Genomic DNA, 22,183 nt, shown 5'->3' on the forward strand with positions numbered 1-22,183 from the left:
GTTTCTGAGAATGATTCTGTCTAGTTTTTTTACCAAGATATTTTCTTTTCTAACATTGGCCTAAAATCGCTTGAAATCTCCAATTGCAATTTCGACAAAAAGAGAGTTTCAAATTTCTCTGCCCAAAGAAAGGTTCAACTCTGTGAGCTGAACACACACAACAGAAAGAAGTTACTGAAAATTCTTCTGTCTAGCATTATATGAAGAAATCCCGTTTCCAACGAAGTCCTCAAAGAGGTACAAATATCCACTTGCAGACTTTAGAAACAGAGTGTTTCAAAACTGCTCTATGAACAGGAAGGTTAAACTCTGAGAGCTGAACGCACACATCACAAAGTAGTTTCTGAGAATGATTCTGTCTAGTTTTTATACGAAGATATTTCCTTTTCTAACATTGGCCTCAAATCGCTTGAAATCTCAAATTGAAAGTTCCATAAAAAGACAGTTTCAAACCTGAAGTGTGTAAGGAAACGTTCAAATCTGTGAGTTGAATACACACAACACAAACAAGTTAGTGAGAATTCTTCTGTCTAGCATTATATGAATAAATCCCGTTTCCAACGAAGTCCTCAAAGAGGTGCAAATATCCACTTGTACACTTTACAAACAGAGTGTTTCCAAACTGCTCTATGAACAGAAAGGTTAAACTCTGTGAGCTGAACGCACACATCACAAAGTAGTTTCTGAGAATGATTCTGTCTAGTTTTTATATGAAGATATTTCCTTGTCTAACATTGGCCTCAAATCGCTTGAAATCTCCAATTGCAATTCCCACATAAAGAGAGTTTCAAATCTGCTCTGTCCAAAGAAAGATTCAACTCTGTGAGCTGAATACACACAAGACAAAGAAGTTACCGAAAATTCTTCTGTCTAGCATTATATGAAGAAATCCCGTTTCTAACGAAGTCCTCAAAGAGGTCCAAATATCCACTTGCAGACTTTACAAACAGAGTGTTTCCAAACTGCTCTATGAACAGAAAGGTTCAACTCTGTGAGCTGAATACACACAACACAAAGAAGTTACTGAGAATTCTTCTGTCTAGCATTAAATGGAGAAAGCCCGTTTCCAACGATGTCCTCAAAGAAGTCCAAATATCCACTTGCAGACTTTAGAAACAGAGTGTTTCCACTCTGCTCTATGAACAGAAAGGTTAAACTGTGTGAGCTGAACGCACACATCACAAAGTAGTTTCTGAGAATGATTCTGTCTAGTTTTTATACCAAGATATTTCCTTTTCTAACATTGGCGTAAAATCGCTTGAAATCTCCAATTGCAATTTCCAGAAAAAGAGAGTTTCAAATCTGCTCTGTCCAAAGAAAGGTTCAACTCTATGAGCTGAATACACACAACACAAAGAAGTTACTGTGAATTCTTCCGTGTAGCATTATATGAAGAAATACTGTTTCCAACGAAGTCCTCAAAGAGGTCCAAGTATCCACTTGCAGACTTTACAAACAGAGTGTTTCCAAACTGGTCTATGAACAGAAAGGTTAAACTCTGTGAGCTGAACGCACACATCACAAAGTAGTTTCTGAGAATGATTCTGTCTAGTTTTTATACGAAGATATTTCCTTGTCTAACATTGGCCTCAAAGCGCTTGAAATCGCCAATTGCAAATGCCAGATAAAGAGAGTTTCAAACCTGCTGTGTGTAAGGAAAGGTTCAACTCTGTGAGCTGAATACACACAACAGAAAGAAGTTACTGAGAATTCTTCTGTCTAGCATTATATGAAGAAATGCCGTTTCCAACGAAGTCCTCAAAGAGGTACAAATATCCACTTGCAGACTTTAGAAACAGAGTGTTTCCAATCTGCTCTATGAACAGAAAGGTTAAAGTCTGTGAGCTGAATGCACACATCACATAGTAGTTTCTGAGAATAATTCTGTCTAGTTTTTTTACCAACATATTTCCTTTTCTAACATTGGCCTAAAATCGCTTGAAATCTCCAATTGCAATTTCCACAAAAAGAGAGTTTCAAATCTGCTCTGTCCAAGGAAAGGTTCAACTCGGTGAGCTGAATTCACACAACACAAAGAAGTTACTGAAAATTCTTCTGTCTAGCATTATATGAAGAAATCCCGTTTCGAACGAAGTCCTCAAAGAGGTCCAAATATCCACTTGCAGACTTTACAATCAGAGTGTTTCCAAACTGCTCTATGAACAGAAAGGTTAAACTCTGTGAGCTGAAGGCACACATCACAAAGTAGTTTCTGAGAATGATTCTGTCTTTTCTTTATACGAAGATATTTCCTTTTCTACCATTGGCCTAAAATCGCTTGAAATCTCCAATTGCAATTTCGACAAAAAGAGAGTTTCAAATTTCTCTGCCCAAAGAAAGGTTCAACTCTGTGAGCTGAATACACACAACAGAAAGAAGTTACTGAAAATTCTTCTGTCTAGCATTATATGAAGAAATCCCGTTTCCAACGAAGTCCTCAAAGAGGTCCAAATATCCACTTGCAGACATTACAATCAGAGTGTTTCCAAACTGCTCTATGAACAGAAAGGTTAAACTCTGTGAGCTGAAAGCACACATCACAAAGTAGTTTCTGAGAATGATTCTGTCTTGTTTTTATACGAAGATATTTCCTTTTCTACCATTGGCCTAAAATCGCTTGCAATCTCCAATTGCAATTCCCACAAAAAGAGAGTTTCAAATATGCTCTGTCCAAAGAAAGGTTCAACTCTGTGAGCTGAATACACACAACAGAAAGTAGTTACTGAAAATTCTTCTGTCTAGCATTATATGAAGAAATCCCGTTTCCAACGAAGTCCTCAAAGAGGTACAAATATCCACTTGCAGACTTTAGAAACAGAGTGTTTCCAATCTGCTGTATGAACCGAAAGGTTAAACTCTGTGTGCTGAATGCACACATCACATAGTAGTTTCTGAGAATGATTCTGTCTAGTTTTTTTACCAAGATATTTTCTTTTCTAACATTGGTCTAAAATCGCTTGAAATCTCCAATTGCAATTTCCACAAAAAGAGAGTTTAAAATCTGCTCTGTCCAAAGAAAGGTTCAACTCTGTGAGCTGAATACACACAACACAAAGAAGTTACTGTGTATTCTTCTGTCTAGCATTATATGAAGAAATCCCGTTTGCAACGAAGTCCACAAAGATGTACAAATATCCACTTGCAGACTTTAGAAACAGAGTGTTTCGAATCTGCTCTATGAACAGAAAGGTTAAAGTCTGTGAGCTGAATGCACACATCACATAGTAGTTTCTGATAATAATTCTGTCTAGTTTTTTTACCAAGATATTTCCTTTTCTAACATTGGCCTAAAATCGCTTGAAATCTCCAATTGCAATTTCCACAAAAAGAGAGTTTCAAATCTGCTCTGTCCAAAGAAAGGTTCAACTCGGTGAGCTGAATTCACACAACACAAAGAAGTTACTGAAAATTCTTCTGTCTAGCATTATATGAAGAAATCCCGTTTCAAACGAAGGCCTCAAAGAGGTCCAAATATCCACTTGCAGACTTTAGAAACAGAGTGTTTCCAAACTGCTCTATGAACAGAAAGGTTAAACTCTGTGAGCTGAAGGCACACATCACATAGTAGTTTCTGAGAATGATTCTGTCTAGTTTTTATACCAAGATATTTCCTTTTCTAACATTGGCGTAAAATCGCTTGAAATCTCCAATTGCAATTTCCAGAAAAAGAGAGTTTCAAATCTGCTCTGTCCAAAGAAAGGTTCAACTCTGTGAGCTGAATACACACAACACAAAGAAGTTACTGTGAATTCTTCTGTCTAGCATTATATGAAGAAATACCGTTTCCAACGAAGTCCTCAAAGAGGTCCAAGTATCCACTTGCAGACTTTACAAACAGTGTTTCCAAACTGCTCTATGAACAGAAAGGTTAAACTGTGTGAGCTGAACGCACACATCACAAAGTAGTTTCTGAGAATGATTCTGTCTCGTTTTTATACGAAGATATTTCCTTTTCTAACATTGGCCTCAAATCGCTTGAAATCTCCAATTGGAAATTCCAGAAAAAGAGAGTTTCAAACCTGCTGTGTAAGGAGAGGTTCAACTCCGTGAGCTGAATACACACAACACAAAGAAGTTACTGAAAATTCTTCTGTCTAGCATTATATGAAGAAATCCCGTTTCCAACGAAGTCCTCAAAGAGGTCCAAATATCCACTTGCAGACTTTACAATCAGAGTGTTTCCAAACTGCTCTATGAACAGAAAGGTTAAACTCTGTGAGCTGAAAGCACACATCACAAAGTAGTTTCTGAGAATGATTCTGTCTTGTTTTTATACGAAGATATTTCCTTTTCTACCATTGGCCTAAAATCGCTTGAAATCTCCAATTGCAATTCCCACAAAAAGAGAGTTTCAAATCTGCTCTGTCGAAAGAAAGGTTCAACTCTGTGAGCTGAATACACAAAACAGAAAGAAGTTACTGAAAATTCTTCTGTCTAGCATTATATGAAGAAATCCCGTTTCCAACGAAGTCCTCAAAGAGGTACAAATATCCACTTGCAGACTTTAGAAACAGAGTTTTTCCAATCAGCTGTATGAACCGAAAGGTTAAACTCTGTGTGCTGAATGCACACATCACATAGTAGTTTCTGAGAATGATTCTGTCTAGTTTTTTTACCAAGATATTTTCTTTTCTAACATTGGCCTAAAATCGCTTGAAATCTCCAATTGCAATTTCCACAAAAAGGGAGTTTAAAATCTGCTCTGTCCAAAGAAAGGTTCAAATCTGTGAGCTGAATACACACAACACAAAGAAGTTACTGTGTATTCTTCTGTCTAGCATTATATGAAGAAATACCGTTTCCAACGAAGTCCTCAAAGAGGTCCAAGTATCCTCTTGCAGACTTTACAAACAGAGTGTTTCCAAACTGCTCTATGAACAGAAAGGTTAAACTCTGTGAGGTGAACGCACACATCACAAAGTAGTTTCTGAGAATGATTCTGTCTAGTTTTTATACGAAGATATTTCCTTTTCTAACATTGGCCTCAAATCGCTTGAAATCTCCAATTGCAAATTCCAGAAAAAGAGAATTTGAAACCTGCTGTGTAAGGAGAGGTTCAACTCCGTGAGCTGAATACACACAACACAAAGAAGTTACTGAAAATTCTTCTGTCTAGCATTATATGAAGAAATCCCGTTTCCAACGAAGTCCTCAAAGAGGTCCAAATATCCACTTGCAGACTTTACAATCAGAGTGTTTCCAAACTGCTCTATGAACAGAAAGGTTAAACTCTGTGAGCTGAAAGCACACATCACAAAGTAGTTTCTGAGAATGATTCTGTCTTGTTTTTATACGAAGATATTTCCTTTTCTACCATTGGCCTAAAATCGCTTGAAATCTCCAATTGCAATTCCCACAAAAAGAGAGTTTCAAATCTGCTCTGTCCAAAGAAAGGTTCAACTCTGTGAGCTGAATACACACAACAGAAAGAAGTTACTGAAAATTCTTCTGTCTAGCATTATATGAAGAAATCCCGTTTCCAACGAAGTCCTCAAAGAGGTACAAATATCCACTTGCAGACTTTAGAAACAGAGTGTTTCCAATCAGCTGTATGAACCGAAAGGTTAAACTCTGTGTGCTGAATGCACACATCACATAGTAGTTTCTGAGAATGATTCTGTCTAGTTTTTTTACCAAGATATTTTCTTTTCTAACATTGGCCTAAAATCGCTTGAAATCTCCAATTGCAATTTCCACAAAAAGGGAGTTTAAAATCTGCTCTGTCCAAAGAAAGGTTCAAATCTGTGAGCTGAATACACACAACACAAAGAAGTTACTGTGTATTCTTCTGTCTAGCATTATATGAAGAAATACCGTTTCCAACGAAGTCCTCAAAGAGGTCCAAGTATCCTCTTGCAGACTTTACAAACAGAGTGTTTCCAAACTGCTCTATGAACAGAAAGGTTAAACTCTGTGAGGTGAACGCACACATCACAAAGTAGTTTCTGAGAATGATTCTGTCTAGTTTTTATACGAAGATATTTCCTTTTCTAACATTGGCCTCAAATCGCTTGAAATCTCCAATTGCAAATTCCAGAAAAAGAGAATTTGAAACCTGCTGTGTAAGGAGAGGTTCAACTCCGTGAGCTGAATACACACAACACAAAGAAGTTACTGAAAATTCTTCTGTCTAGCATTATATGAAGAAATCCCGTTTCCAACGAAGTCCTCAAAGAGGTCCAAATATCCACTTGCAGACTTTACAAACAGAGTGTTTCCAAACTGCTCTATGAACAGAAAGGTTAAACTCTGTGAGCTGAACGCACACATCACAAAGTAGTTTCTGAGAATGATTCTGTCTAGTTTTTATACGAAGATATTTCCTTTTCTACCATTGACCACAAATCGCTTGAAATCTCAAATTGCAAATTCCAGAAAAGACAGTTTCAAAACTGCAGTGTGTAAGGAAAGGTTCAAATCTGTGGGTTGAATACACGCAACACAAAGAAGTTAGTGAGAATTCTTCTGTCTAGAATTATATGAAGAAATCCCGTTTCCAACGAAGTCCACAAAGAGGTACAAATATCCACTTGCAGACTTTAGAAACAGAGTGTTTCCAATCTGCTCTATGAACAGAAAGGTTAAAGTCTGTGAGCTGAATGCACACATCACATAGTAGTTTCTGATAATAATTCTGTCTAGTTTTTTTACCAAGATAATTCCTTTTCTAACATTGGCCTAAAATCGCTTGAAATCTCCAATTGCAATTTCCACAAAAAGAGAGTTTCAAATCTGCTCTGTCCAAATAAAGGTCCAACTCGGTGAGCTGAATTCACACAACACAAAGAAGTTACTGAAAATTCTTCTGTCTAGCATTATATGAAGAAATCCCGTTTCAAACGAAGTCCTCAAAGAGGTCCAAATATCCACTTGCAGACTTTAGAAACAGAGTGTTTCCAAACTGCTCTATGAACAGAAAGGTTAAACTCTGTGAGCTGAATGCACACATCACATAGTAGTTTCTGAGAATGATTCTGTCTAGTTTTTATACCAAGATATTTCCTTTTCTAACATTGGCGTAAAATCGCTTGAAATCTCCAATTGCAATTTCCAGAAAAAGAGAGTTTCAAATCTGCTCTGTCCAAAGAAAGGTTCAACTCTGTGAGCTGAATACACACAACACAAAGAAGTTACTGTGAATTCTTCTGTCTAGCATTATATGAAGAAATCCCGTTTCCAACGAAGTCCTCAAAGAGGTCCAAATATCCACTTGCAGACTTCACAATCAGAGTGTTTCCAAACTGCTCTATGAACAGAAAGGTTGAACTCTGTGAGCTGAAAGCACACATCACAAAGTAGTTTCTGAGAATGATTCTGTCTTGTTTTTCTACGAAGATATTTCCTTTTCTACCATTGGCCTAAAATCGCTTGAAATCTCCAATTGCAATTCCCACAAAAACAGAGTTTCAAATCTGCTCTGTCCAAAGAAAGGTTCAACTCTGTGAGCTGAATACACACAACAGAAAGAAGTTACTGAAAATTCTTCTGTCTAGCATTATATGAAGAAATCCCGTTTCCAACGAAGTCCTCAAAGAGGTACAAATATCCACTTGCAGACTTTAGAAACAGAGTGTTTCCAATCTGCTCTATGAACCGAAAGGTTAAACTCTGTGTGCTGAATGCACACATCACATAGTAGTTTCTGAGAATGATTCGGTCTAGTTTTTTTACCAAGATATTTTCTTTTCTAACATTGGCCTAAAATCGCTTGAAATCTCCAATTGCAATTTCCACAAAAAGAGAGTTTAAAATCTGCTCTGTCCAAAGAAAGGTTCAACTCTGTGAGCTGAATACACACAACACAAAGAAGTTACTGTGTATTCTTCTGTCTAGCATTATATGAAGAAATACCGTTTCCAACGAAGTCCTCAAAGAGGTCCAAGTATCCTCTTGCAGACTTTACAAACAGAGTGTTTCCAAACTGCTCTATGAACAGAAAGGTTAAACTCTGTGAGGTGAACGCACACATCACAAAGTAGTTTCTGAGAATGATTCTGTCTAGTTTTTATACGAAGATATTTCCTTTTCTACCATTGGCCTCAAATCGCTTGAAATCTCCAATTGCAAATTCCAGAAAAAGAGAATTTGAAACCTGCTGTGTAAGGAGAGGTTCAACTCCGTGAGCTGAATACACACAACACAAAGAAGTTACTGAAAATTCTTCTGTCTAGCATTATATGAAGAAATCCCGTTTCCAACGAAGTCCTCAAAGAGGTCCAAATATCCACTTGCAGACTTTACAAACAGAGTGTTTCCAAACTGCTCTATGAACAGAAAGGTTAAACTCTGTGAGCTGAACGCACACATCACAAAGTAGTTTCTGAGAATGATTCTGTCTAGTTTTTATACGAAGATATTTCCTTTTCTACCATTGACCACAAATCGCTTGAAATCTCAAATTGCAAATTCCAGAAAAGACAGTTTCAAAACTGCAGTGTGTAAGGAAAGGTTCAAATCTGTGGGTTGAATACACGCAACACAAAGAAGTTAGTGAGAATTCTTCTGTCTAGAATTATATGAAGAAATCCCGTTTCCAACGAAGTCCACAAAGAGGTACAAATATCCACTTGCAGACTTTAGAAACAGAGTGTTTCCAATCTGCTCTATGAACAGAAAGGTTAAAGTCTGTGAGCTGAATGCGCACATCACATAGTAGTTTCTGATTATAATTCTGTCTAGTTTTTTTACCAAGATATTTCCTTTTCTAACATGGGCCTAAAATCGCTTGAAATCTCCAATTGCAATTTCCACAAAAAGAGAGTTTCAAATCTGCTCTGTCCAAAGAAAGGTTCAACTCAGTGAGCTGAATTCACACAACACAAAGAAGTTACTGAAAATTCTTCTGTCTAGCATTATATGAAGAAATCCCGTTTCAAACGAAGTCCTCAAAGAGGTCCAAATATCCACTTGCAGACTTTAGAAACAGAGTGTTTCCAAACTGCTCTATGAACAGAAAGGTTAAACTCTGTGAGCTGAATGCACACATCACATAGTAGTTTCTGAGAATGATTCTGTCTAGTTTTTATACCAAGATATTTCCTTTTCTAACATTGGCGGAAAATCGCTTGAAATCTCCAATTGCAATTTCCAGAAAAAGAGAGTTTCAAATCTGCTCTGTCCAAATAAAGGTTCAACTCTGTGAGCTGAATACACACAACACAAAGAAGTTACTGTGAATTCTGCTGTCTAGCATTATATGAAGAAATACCGTTTCCAACGAAGTCCTCAAAGAGGTCCAAGTATCCACTTGCAGACTTTACAAACAGTGTTTCCAAACTGCTCTATGAACAGAAAGGTTAAACTCTGTGAGCTGAAAGCACACATCACAAAGTAGTTTCTGAGAATGATTCTGTCTAGTTTTTCTACGAAGATATTTCCTTTTCTACCATTGGCCTAAAATCGCTTGAAATCTCCAATTGCAATTCCCACAAAAACAGAGTTTCAATCTGCTCTGTCCAAAGAAAGGTTAAAATCTGTGAGCTGAATACACACAACAGAAAGAAGTTACTGAAAATTCTTCTGTCTAGCATTATATGAAGAAATCCCGTTTCCAACGAAGTCCTCAAAGAGGTACAAATATCCACTTGCAGACTTTAGAAACAGAGTGTTTCCAATCTGCTCTATGAACCGAAAGGTTAAACTCTGTGTGCTGAATACACACATCACATAGTAGTTTCTGAGAATGATTCTGTCTAGTTTTTTTACCAAGATATTTTCTTTTCTAACATTGGCCTAAAATCGCTTGAAATCTCCAATTGCAATTTCCACAAAAAGAGAGTTTAAAATCTGCTCTGTCCAAAGAAAGGTTCAACTCTGTGAGCTGAACACACACAACAGAAAGAAGTTACTGAAAATTCTTCTGTCTAGCATTATATGAAGAAATCCCGTTTCCAACGAAGTCCTCAAAGAGGTCCAAATATCCACTTGCAGACTTTAGAAACAGAGTGTTTCAAAACTGCTCTGTGAACAGAAAGCTTAAACTCTGTGAGCTGAACGCACACATCACAAAGTAGTTTCTGAGAATGATTCTGTCTAGTTTTTATACGAAGATATTTCCTTTTCTAACATTGGCCTCAAATCGCTTGAAATCTCAAGTTGCAAATTCCAGAAAAAGACAGTTTCAAACCTGAAGTGTGTAAGGAAAGGTTCAAATCTGTGAGTTGAATACACACAACACAAACAAGTTAGTGAGAATTCTTCTGTCTAGCATTATATGAAGAAATCCCGTTTCCAACGAAGTCCTCAAAGAGGTGCAAATATCCACTTGTACACTTTACAAACAGAGTGTTTCCAAACTGCTCTATGAACAGAAAGGTTAAACTCGGTGAGCTGAACGCACACATCAGAAAGTAGTTTCTGAGAATGATTCTGTCTAGTTTTTATATGAAGATATTTCCTTTTCTAACATTGGCCTCAAATCGCTTGAAATCTCCAATTGCAATTCCCACAAAAAGAGAGTTTCAAATCTGCTCTGTCCAAAGAAAGGTTCAACTCTGTGAGCTGAATACACACAACACAAAGAAGTTACCGAAAATTCTTCTGTCTAGCATTATATGAAGAAATCCCGTTTCCAACGAAGTCCTCAAAGAGGTCCAAATATCCACTTGCAGACTTTACAAACAGAGTGTTTCCAAACTGCTCTATGAACAGAAAGGTTCAACTCTGTGAGCTGAATACACACAACACAAAGGAGTTACTGAGAATTCTTCTGTCTAGCATTATATGAAGAAATCCCTTTTCCAACGAAGTCCTCAAAGAGGCCCAAGTATCCTCTTGCAGACTTTACAAACAGAGTGTTTCCAAACTGCTCTATGAACAGAAAGGTTAAACTCTGTGAGGTGAACGCACACATCACAAAGTAGTTTCTGAGAATGATTCTGTCTAGTTTTTATACGAAGATATTTCCTTTTCTAACATTGGCCTCAAATCGCTTGAAATCTCCAATTGCAAATTCCAGAAAAAGAGAATTTCAAACCTGCTGTGTAAGGAGAGGTTCAACTCCGTGAGCTGAATACACACAACACAAAGAAGTTACTGAAAATTCTTCTGTCTAGCATTATATGAAGAAATCCCGTTTCCAACGAAGTCCTCAAAGAGGTACAAATATCCACTTGCAGACTTTAGAAACAGAGTTTTTCCAATCAGCTGTATGAACCGAAAGGTTAAACTCTGTGTGCTGAATGCACACATCACATAGTAGTTTCTGAGAATGATTCTGTCTAGTTTTTTTACCAAGATATTTTCTTTTCTAACATTGGCCTAAAATCGCTTGAAATCTCCAATTGCAATTTCCACAAAAAGGGAGTTTAAAATCTGCTCTGTCCAAAGAAAGGTTCAAATCTGTGAGCTGAATACACACAACACAAAGAAGTTACTGTGTATTCTTCTGTCTAGCATTATATGAAGAAATACCGTTTCCAACGAAGTCCTCAAAGAGGTCCAAGTATCCTCTTGCAGACTTTACAAACAGAGTGTTTCCAAACTGCTCTATGAACAGAAAGGTTAAACTCTGTGAGGTGAACGCACACATCACAAAGTAGTTTCTGAGAATGATTCTGTCTAGTTTTTATACGAAGATATTTCCTTTTCTAACATTGGCCTCAAATCGCTTGAAATCTCCAATTGCAAATTCCAGAAAAAGAGAATTTGAAACCTGCTGTGTAAGGAGAGGTTCAACTCCGTGAGCTGAATACACACAACACAAAGAAGTTACTGAAAATTCTTCTGTCTAGCATTATATGAAGAAATCCCGTTTCCAACGAAGTCCTCAAAGAGGTCCAAATATCCACTTGCAGACTTTACAATCAGAGTGTTTCCAAACTGCTCTATGAACAGAAAGGTTAAACTCTGTGAGCTGAAAGCACACATCACAAAGTAGTTTCTGAGAATGATTCTGTCTTGTTTTTATACGAAGATATTTCCTTTTCTACCATTGGCCTAAAATCGCTTGAAATCTCCAATTGCAATTCCCACAAAAAGAGAGTTTCAAATCTGCTCTGTCCAAAGAAAGGTTCAACTCTGTGAGCTGAATACACACAACAGAAAGAAGTTACTGAAAATTCTTCTGTCTAGCATTATATGAAGAAATCCCGTTTCCAACGAAGTCCTCAAAGAGGTACAAATATCCACTTGCAGACTTTAGAAACAGAGTGTTTCCAATCAGCTGTATGAACCGAAAGGTTAAACTCTGTGTGCTGAATGCACACATCACATAGTAGTTTCTGAGAATGATTCTGTCTAGTTTTTTTACCAAGATATTTTCTTTTCTAACATTGGCCTAAAATCGCTTGAAATCTCCAATTGCAATTTCCACAAAAAGGGAGTTTAAAATCTGCTCTGTCCAAAGAAAGGTTCAAATCTGTGAGCTGAATACACACAACACAAAGAAGTTACTGTGTATTCTTCTGTCTAGCATTATATGAAGAAATACCGTTTCCAACGAAGTCCTCAAAGAGGTCCAAGTATCCTCTTGCAGACTTTACAAACAGAGTGTTTCCAAACTGCTCTATGAACAGAAAGGTTAAACTCTGTGAGGTGAACGCACACATCACAAAGTAGTTTCTGAGAATGATTCTGTCTAGTTTTTATACGAAGATATTTCCTTTTCTAACATTGGCCTCAAATCGCTTGAAATCTCCAATTGCAAATTCCAGAAAAAGAGAATTTGAAACCTGCTGTGTAAGGAGAGGTTCAACTCCGTGAGCTGAATACACACAACACAAAGAAGTTACTGAAAATTCTTCTGTCTAGCATTATATGAAGAAATCCCGTTTCCAACGAAGTCCTCAAAGAGGTCCAAATATCCACTTGCAGACTTTACAAACAGAGTGTTTCCAAACTGCTCTATGAACAGAAAGGTTAAACTCTGTGAGCTGAACGCACACATCACAAAGTAGTTTCTGAGAATGATTCTGTCTAGTTTTTATACGAAGATATTTCCTTTTCTACCATTGACCACAAATCGCTTGAAATCTCAAATTGCAAATTCCAGAAAAGACAGTTTCAAAACTGCAGTGTGTAAGGAAAGGTTCAAATCTGTGGGTTGAATACACGCAACACAAAGAAGTTAGTGAGAATTCTTCTGTCTAGAATTATATGAAGAAATCCCGTTTCCAACGAAGTCCACAAAGAGGTACAAATATCCACTTGCAGACTTTAGAAACAGAGTGTTTCCAATCTGCTCTATGAACAGAAAGGTTAAAGTCTGTGAGCTGAATGCACACATCACATAGTAGTTTCTGATAATAATTCTGTCTAGTTTTTTTACCAAGATAATTCCTTTTCTAACATTGGCCTAAAATCGCTTGAAATCTCCAATTGCAATTTCCACAAAAAGAGAGTTTCAAATCTGCTCTGTCCAAAGAAAGGTCCAACTCGGTGAGCTGAATTCACACAACACAAAGAAGTTACTGAAAATTCTTCTGTCTAGCATTATATGAAGAAATCCCGTTTCAAACGAAGTCCTCAAAGAGGTCCAAATATCCACTTGCAGACTTTAGAAACAGAGTGTTTCCAAACTGCTCTATGAACAGAAAGGTTAAACTCTGTGAGCTGAATGCACACATCACATAGTAGTTTCTGAGAATGATTCTGTCTAGTTTTTATACCAAGATATTTCCTTTTCTAACATTGGCGTAAAATCGCTTGAAATCTCCAATTGCAATTTCCAGAAAAAGAGAGTTTCAAATCTGCTCTGTCCAAAGAAAGGTTCAACTCTGTGAGCTGAATACACACAACACAAAGAAGTTACTGTGAATTCTTCTGTCTAGCATTATATGAAGAAATCCCGTTTCCAACGAAGTCCTCAAAGAGGTCCAAATATCCACTTGCAGACTTCACAATCAGAGTGTTTCCAAACTGCTCTATGAACAGAAAGGTTGAACTCTGTGAGCTGAAAGCACACATCACAAAGTAGTTTCTGAGAATGATTCTGTCTTGTTTTTCTACGAAGATATTTCCTTTTCTACCATTGGCCTAAAATCGCTTGAAATCTCCAATTGCAATTCCCACAAAAACAGAGTTTCAAATCTGCTCTGTCCAAAGAAAGGTTCAACTCTGTGAGCTGAATACACACAACAGAAAGAAGTTACTGAAAATTCTTCTGTCTAGCATTATATGAAGAAATCCCGTTTCCAACGAAGTCCTCAAAGAGGTACAAATATCCACTTGCAGACTTTAGAAACAGAGTGTTTCCAATCTGCTCTATGAACCGAAAGGTTAAACTCTGTGTGCTGAATGCACACATCACATAGTAGTTTCTGAGAATGATTCGGTCTAGTTTTTTTACCAAGATATTTTCTTTTCTAACATTGGCCTAAAATCGCTTGAAATCTCCAATTGCAATTTCCACAAAAAGAGAGTTTAAAATCTGCTCTGTCCAAAGAAAGGTTCAACTCTGTGAGCTGAATACACACAACACAAAGAAGTTACTGTGTATTCTTCTGTCTAGCATTATATGAAGAAATACCGTTTCCAACGAAGTCCTCAAAGAGGTCCAAGTATCCTCTTGCAGACTTTACAAACAGAGTGTTTCCAAACTGCTCTATGAACAGAAAGGTTAAACTCTGTGAGGTGAACGCACACATCACAAAGTAGTTTCTGAGAATGATTCTGTCTAGTTTTTATACGAAGATATTTCCTTTTCTACCATTGGCCTCAAATCGCTTGAAATCTCCAATTGCAAATTCCAGAAAAAGAGAATTTGAAACCTGCTGTGTAAGGAGAGGTTCAACTCCGTGAGCTGAATACACACAACACAAAGAAGTTACTGAAAATTCTTCTGTCTAGCATTATATGAAGAAATCCCGTTTCCAACGAAGTCCTCAAAGAGGTCCAAATATCCACTTGCAGACTTTACAAACAGAGTGTTTCCAAACTGCTCTATGAACAGAAAGGTTAAACTCTGTGAGCTGAACGCACACATCACAAAGTAGTTTCTGAGAATGATTCTGTCTAGTTTTTATACGAAGATATTTCCTTTTCTACCATTGACCACAAATCGCTTGAAATCTCAAATTGCAAATTCCAGAAAAGACAGTTTCAAAACTGCAGTGTGTAAGGAAAGGTTCAAATCTGTGGGTTGAATACACGCAACACAAAGAAGTTAGTGAGAATTCTTCTGTCTAGAATTATATGAAGAAATCCCGTTTCCAACGAAGTCCACAAAGAGGTACAAATATCCACTTGCAGACTTTAGAAACAGAGTGTTTCCAATCTGCTCTATGAACAGAAAGGTTAAAGTCTGTGAGCTGAATGCGCACATCACATAGTAGTTTCTGATTATAATTCTGTCTAGTTTTTTTACCAAGATATTTCCTTTTCTAACATGGGCCTAAAATCGCTTGAAATCTCCAATTGCAATTTCCACAAAAAGAGAGTTTCAAATCTGCTCTGTCCAAAGAAAGGTTCAACTCAGTGAGCTGAATTCACACAACACAAAGAAGTTACTGAAAATTCTTCTGTCTAGCATTATATGAAGAAATCCCGTTTCAAACGAAGTCCTCAAAGAGGTCCAAATATCCACTTGCAGACTTTAGAAACAGAGTGTTTCCAAACTGCTCTATGAACAGAAAGGTTAAACTCTGTGAGCTGAATGCACACATCACATAGTAGTTTCTGAGAATGATTCTGTCTAGTTTTTATACCAAGATATTTCCTTTTCTAACATTGGCGGAAAATCGCTTGAAATCTCCAATTGCAATTTCCAGAAAAAGAGAGTTTCAAATCTGCTCTGTCCAAATAAAGGTTCAACTCTGTGAGCTGAATACACACAACACAAAGAAGTTACTGTGAATTCTGCTGTCTAGCATTATATGAAGAAATACCGTTTCCAACGAAGTCCTCAAAGAGGTCCAAGTATCCACTTGCAGACTTTACAAACAGTGTTTCCAAACTGCTCTATGAACAGAAAGGTTAAACTCTGTGAGCTGAAAGCACACATCACAAAGTAGTTTCTGAGAATGATTCTGTCTAGTTTTTCTACGAAGATATTTCCTTTTCTACCATTGGCCTAAAATCGCTTGAAATCTCCAATTGCAATTCCCACAAAAACAGAGTTTCAATCTGCTCTGTCCAAAGAAAGGTTAAAATCTGTGAGCTGAATACACACAACAGAAAGAAGTTACTGAAAATTCTTCTGTCTAGCATTATATGAAGAAATCCCGTTTCCAACGAAGTCCTCAAAGAGGTACAAATATCCACTTGCAGACTTTAGAAACAGAGTGTTTCCAATCTGCTCTATGAACCGAAAGGTTAAACTCTGTGTGCTGAATACACACATCACATAGTAGTTTCTGAGAATGATTCTGTCTAGTTTTTTTACCAAGATATTTTCTTTTCTAACATTGGCCTAAAATCGCTTGAAATCTCCAATTGCAATTTCCACAAAAAGAGAGTTTAAAATCTGCTCTGTCCAAAGAAAGGTTCAACTCTGTGAGCTGAACACACACAACAGAAAGAAGTTACTGAAAATTCTTCTGTCTAGCATTATATGAAGAAATCCCGTTTCCAACGAAGTCCTCAAAGAGGTCCAAATATCCACTTGCAGACTTTAGAAACAGAGTGTTTCAAAACTGCTCTGTGAACAGAAAGCTTAAACTCTGTGAGCTGAACGCACACATCACAAAGTAGTTTCTGAGAATGATTCTGTCTAGTTTTTATACGAAGATATTTCCTTTTCTAACATTGGCCTCAAATCGCTTGAAATCTCAAGTTGCAAATTCCAGAAAAAGACAGTTTCAAACCTGAAGTGTGTAAGGAAAGGTTCAAATCTGTGAGTTGAATACACACAACACAAACAAGTTAGTGAGAATTCTTCTGTCTAGCATTATATGAAGAAATCCCGTTTCCAACGAAGTCCTCAAAGAGGTGCAAATATCCACTTGTACACTTTACAAACAGAGTGTTTCCAAACTGCTCTATGAACAGAAAGGTTAAACTCGGTGAGCTGAACGCACACATCAGAAAGTAGTTTCTGAGAATGATTCTGTCTAGTTTTTATATGAAGATATTTCCTTTTCTAACATTGGCCTCAAATCGCTTGAAATCTCCAATTGCAATTCCCACAAAAAGAGAGTTTCAAATCTGCTCTGTCCAAAGAAAGGTTCAACTCTGTGAGCTGAATACACACAACACAAAGAAGTTACTGAAAATTCTTCTGTCTAGCATTATATGAAGAAATCCCGTTTCCAACGAAGTCCTCAAAGAGGTCCAAATATCCACTTGCAGACTTTACAAACAGAGTGTTTCCAAACTGCTCTATGAACAGAAAGGTTCAACTCTGTGAGCTGAATACACACAACACAAAGGAGTTACTGAGAATTCTTCTGTCTAGCATTATATGAAGAAATCCCTTTTCCAACGAAGTCCTCAAAGAGGCCCAAGTATCCTCTTGCAGACTTTACAAACAGAGTGTTTCCAAACTGCTCTATGAACAGAAAGGTTAAACTCTGTGAGGTGAACGCACACATCACAAAGTAGTTTCTGAGAATGATTCTGTCTAGTTTTTATACGAAGATATTTCCTTTTCTAACATTGGCCTCAAATCGCTTGAAATCTCCAATTGCAAATTCCAGAAAAAGAGAATTTCAAACCTGCTGTGTAAGGAGAGGTTCAACTCCGTGAGCTGAATACACACAACACAAAGAAGTTACTGAAAATTCTTCTGTCTAGCATTATATGAAGAAATCCCGTTTCCAACGAAGTCCTCAAAGAGGTCCAAATATCCACTTGCAGACTTTACAAACAGAGTGTTTCCAAACTGCTCTATGAACAGAAAGGTTAAACTCTGTGAGCTGAACGCACACATCACAAAGTAGTTTCTGAGAATGATTCTGTCTAGTTTTTATACGAAGATATTTCCTTTTCTACCGTTGACCACAAATCGCTTGAAATCTCAAATTGCAAATTCCAGAAAAGACAGTTTCAAAACTGCAGTGTGTAAGGAAATGTTCAAATCTGTGGGTTGAATACACGCAACACAAAGAAGTTAGTGAGAATTCTTCTGTCTAGAATTATATGAAGAAATCCCGTTTCCAACGAAGTCCACAAAGAGGTACAAATATCCACTTGCAGACTTAAGAAACAGAGTGTTTCCAATCTGCTCTATGAACAGAAAGGTTAAAGTCTGTGAGCTGAATGCACACATCACAGAGTAGTTTCTGATAATAATTCTGTCTAGTTTTTTTACCAAGATATTTCCTTTTCTAACATTGGCCTAAAATCGCTTGAAATCTCCAATTGCAATTTCCAGAAAAAGAGAGTTTCAAATCTGCTCTGTCCAAAGAAAGGTTCAACTCGGTGAGCTGAATTCACACAACACAAAGAAGTTACTGTGAATTCTTCTGTCTAGCATTATACGAGGAAATCCCGTTTCCAACGAAGTCCTCAAAGAGGTTCAAGTATCCACTTGCAGACTTTACAAACAGTGTTTCCAAACTGCTCTATGAACAGAAAGGTTAAACTGTGTGAGCTGAACGCACACATCACAAAGTAGTTTCTGAGAATGATTCTGTCTAGTTTTTATACGAAGATATTTCCTTTTCTAACATTGGCCTCAAATCGCTTGAAATCTCCAGTTGGAAATTCCAGAAAAAGAGAGTTTCAAACCTGCTGTGTAAGGAGAGGTTCAACTCCGTGAGCTGAATACACACAACACAAAGAAGTTACTGAAAATTCTTCTGTCTAGCATTATATGAAGAAATCCCGTTTCCAAGGAAGTCCTCAAAGAGGTCCAAATATCCACTTGCAGACTTTACAATCAGAGTGTTTCCAAACTGCTCTATGAACAGAAAGGTTAAACTCTGTGAGCTGAACGCACACATCACAAAGTAGTTTCTGAGAATGATTCTATCTTGTTTTTATATGAAGATATTTTCTTTTCTACCATTGGCCTAAAATCGCTTGAAATCTCCAATTGCAATTTCGACAAAAAGAGAGTTTCAAATTTCTCTGCCCAAAGAAAGGTTCAACTCTGTGAGCTGAATACACACAACAGAAAGAAGTTACTGAAAATTCTTCTGTCTAGCATTATATGAAGAAATCCCGTTTCCAACGAAGTCCTCAAAGAGGTCCAAATATCCACTTGCAGACTTTACAATCAGAGTGTTTCCAAACTGCTCTATGAACAGAAAGTTTAATCTCTGTGAGCTGAAAGCACACATCACAAAGTAGTTTCTGAGAATGATTCTGTCTTGTTTTTATACGAAGATATTTCCTTTTCTACCATTGGCCTAAAATCGCTTTAAATCACCAATTGCAATTCCCACAAAAAGAGAGTTTCAAATCTGCTCTGTCCAAAGAAAGGTTCAACTCTGTGAGCTGAATACACACAACAGAAAGAAGTTACTGAAAATTCTTCTGTCTAGCATTATATGAAGAAATCCCGTTTCCAACGAAGTCCTCAAAGAGGTACAAATATCCACTTGCAGACTTTAGAAACAGAGTGTTTCCAATCTGCTCTATGAACCGAAAGGTTAAACTCTGTGTGCTGAATGCACACATCACATAGTAGTTTCTGAGAATGATTCTGTCTAGTATTTTACCAAGATATTTTCTTTTCTAACATTGGCCTAAAATCGCTTGAAATCTCCAATTGCAATTTCGACAAAAAGAGAGTTTCAAATTTTTCTGCCCAAAGAAAGGTTCAACTCTGTGAGCTGAACACACACAACAGAAAGAAGTTCCTGAAAATTCTTCTGTCTAGCATTATATGAAGAAATCCCGTTTCCAACGAAGTCCTCAAAGAGGTACAAATATCCACTTGCAGACTTTAGAAACAGAGTGTTTCAAAACTGCTCTATGAACAGGAAGGTTAAACTCTGAGAGCTGAACGCACACATCACAAAGTAGTTTCTGAGAATGATTCTGTCTAGTTTTTATACGAAGATATTTCCTTTTCTAACATTGACCACAAATCGCTTGAAATCTCAAATTGCAAATTCCAGAAAAGACAGTTTCAAAACTGCAGTGTGTAAGGAAAGGTTCAAATCTGTGGGTTGAATACACGCAACACAAAGAAGTTAGTGAGAATTCTTCTGTCTAGAATTATATGAAGAAATCCCGTTTCCAACGAAGTCCACAAAGAGGTTCAAATATCCACTTGCAGACTTTAGAAACAGAGTGTTTCCAATCTGCTCTATGAACAGAAAGGTTAAAGTCTGTGAGCTGAATGCGCACATCACATAGTAGTTTCTGATTATAATTCTGTCTAGTTTTTTTACCAAGATATTTCCTTTTCTAACATTGGCCTAAAATCGCTTGAAATCTCCAATTGCAATTTCCACAAAAAGAGAGTTTCAAATCTGCTCTGTCCAAAGAAAGGTTCATCTCGGTGAGCTGAATTCACACAACACAAAGAAGTTACTGAAAATTCTTCTGTCTAGCATTATATGAAGAAATCCCGTTTCAAACGAAGTCCTCAAAGAGGTTCAAATATCCACTTGCAGACTTTAGAAACAGAGTGTTTCCAAACTGCTCTATGAACAGAAAGGTTAAACTCTGTGAGCTGAATGCACACATCACATAGTAGTTTCTGAGAATGATTCTGTCTAGTTTTTATACCAAGATATTTCCTTTTCTAACATTGGCGGAAAATCGCTTGAAATCTCCAATTGCAATTTCCAGAAAAAGAGAGTTTCAAATCTGCTCTGTCCAAATAAAGGTTCAACTCTGTGAGCTGAATACACACAACACAAAGAAGTTACTGTGAATTCTGCTGTCTAGCATTATATGAAGAAATACCGTTTCCAACGAAGTCCTCAAAGAGGTCCAAGTATCCACTTGCAGACTTTACAAACAGTGTTTCCAAACTGCTCTATTAACAGAAAGGTTAAACTGTGTGAGCTGAACGCACACATCACAAAGTAGTTTCTGAGAATGATTCTGTCTAGTTTTTATACGAAGATATTTCCTTTTCTAACATTGGCCTCAAATCGCTTGAAATCTCCAATTGGAAATTCCAGAAAAAGAGAGTTTCAAACCTGCTGTGTAAGGAGAGGTTCAACTCCGTGAGCTGAATACACACAACACAAAGAAGTTACTGAAAATTCTTCTGTCTAGCATTATATGAAGAAATCCCGTTTCCAACGAAGTCCTCAAAGAGGTCCAAATATCCACTTGCAGACTTTACAATCAGAGTGTTTCCAAACTGCTCTATGAACAGAAAGGTTAAACTCTGTGAGCTGAAAGCACACATCACAAAGTAGTTTCTGAGAATGATTCTGTCTAGTTTTTCTACGAAGATATTTCCTTTTCTACCATTGGCCTAAAATCGCTTGAAATCTCCAATTGCAATTCCCACAAAAACAGAGTTTCAATCTGCTCTGTCCAAAGAAAGGTTCAAATCTGTGAGCTGAATACACACAACAGAAAGAAGTTACTGAAAATTCTTCTGTCTAGCATTATATGAAGAAATCCCGTTTCCAACGAAGTCCTGAAAGAGGTACACATATCCACTTGCAGACTTTAGAAACAGAGTGTTTCCAATCTGCTCTATGAACCGAAAGGTTAAACTCTGTGTGCTGAATACACACATCACATAGTAGTTTCTGAGAATGATTCTGTCTAGTTTTTTTACCAAGATATTTTCTTTTCTAACATTGGCCTAAAATCGCTTGAAATCTCCAATTGCAATTTCCACAAAAAGAGAGTTTAAAATCTGCTCTGTCCAAAGAAAGGTTCAACTCTGTGAGCTGAACACACACAACAGAAAGAAGTTACTGAAAATTCTTCTGTCTAGCATTATATGAAGAAATCCCGTTTCCAACGAAGTCCTCAAAGAGGTACAAATATCCACTTGCAGACTTTAGAAACAGAGTGTTTCAAAACTGTTCTGTGAACAGAAAGCTTAAACTCTGTGAGCTGAACGCACACATCACAAAGTAGTTTCTGAGAATGATTCTGTCTAGTTTTTATACGAAGATATTTCCTTTTCTAACATTGGCCTCAAATCGCTTGAAATCTCAAATTGCAAATTCCAGAAAAAGACAGTTTCAAACCTGAAGTGTGTAAGGAAAGGTTCAAATCTGTGAGTTGAATACACACAACACAAACAAGTTAGTGAGAATTCTTCTGTCTAGCATTATATGAAGAAATCCCGTTTCCAACGAAGTCCTCAAATAGGTGCAAATATCCACTTGTACACTTTACAAACAGAGTGTTTCCAAACTGCTCTATGAACAGAAAG

The sequence above is a fragment of the Pan troglodytes genome, chromosome 2 (genome assembly GCF_028858775.2).
Source record: "Pan troglodytes isolate AG18354 chromosome 2, NHGRI_mPanTro3-v2.0_pri, whole genome shotgun sequence".
Classification (NCBI taxonomy): domain Eukaryota; kingdom Metazoa; phylum Chordata; class Mammalia; order Primates; family Hominidae; genus Pan; species Pan troglodytes.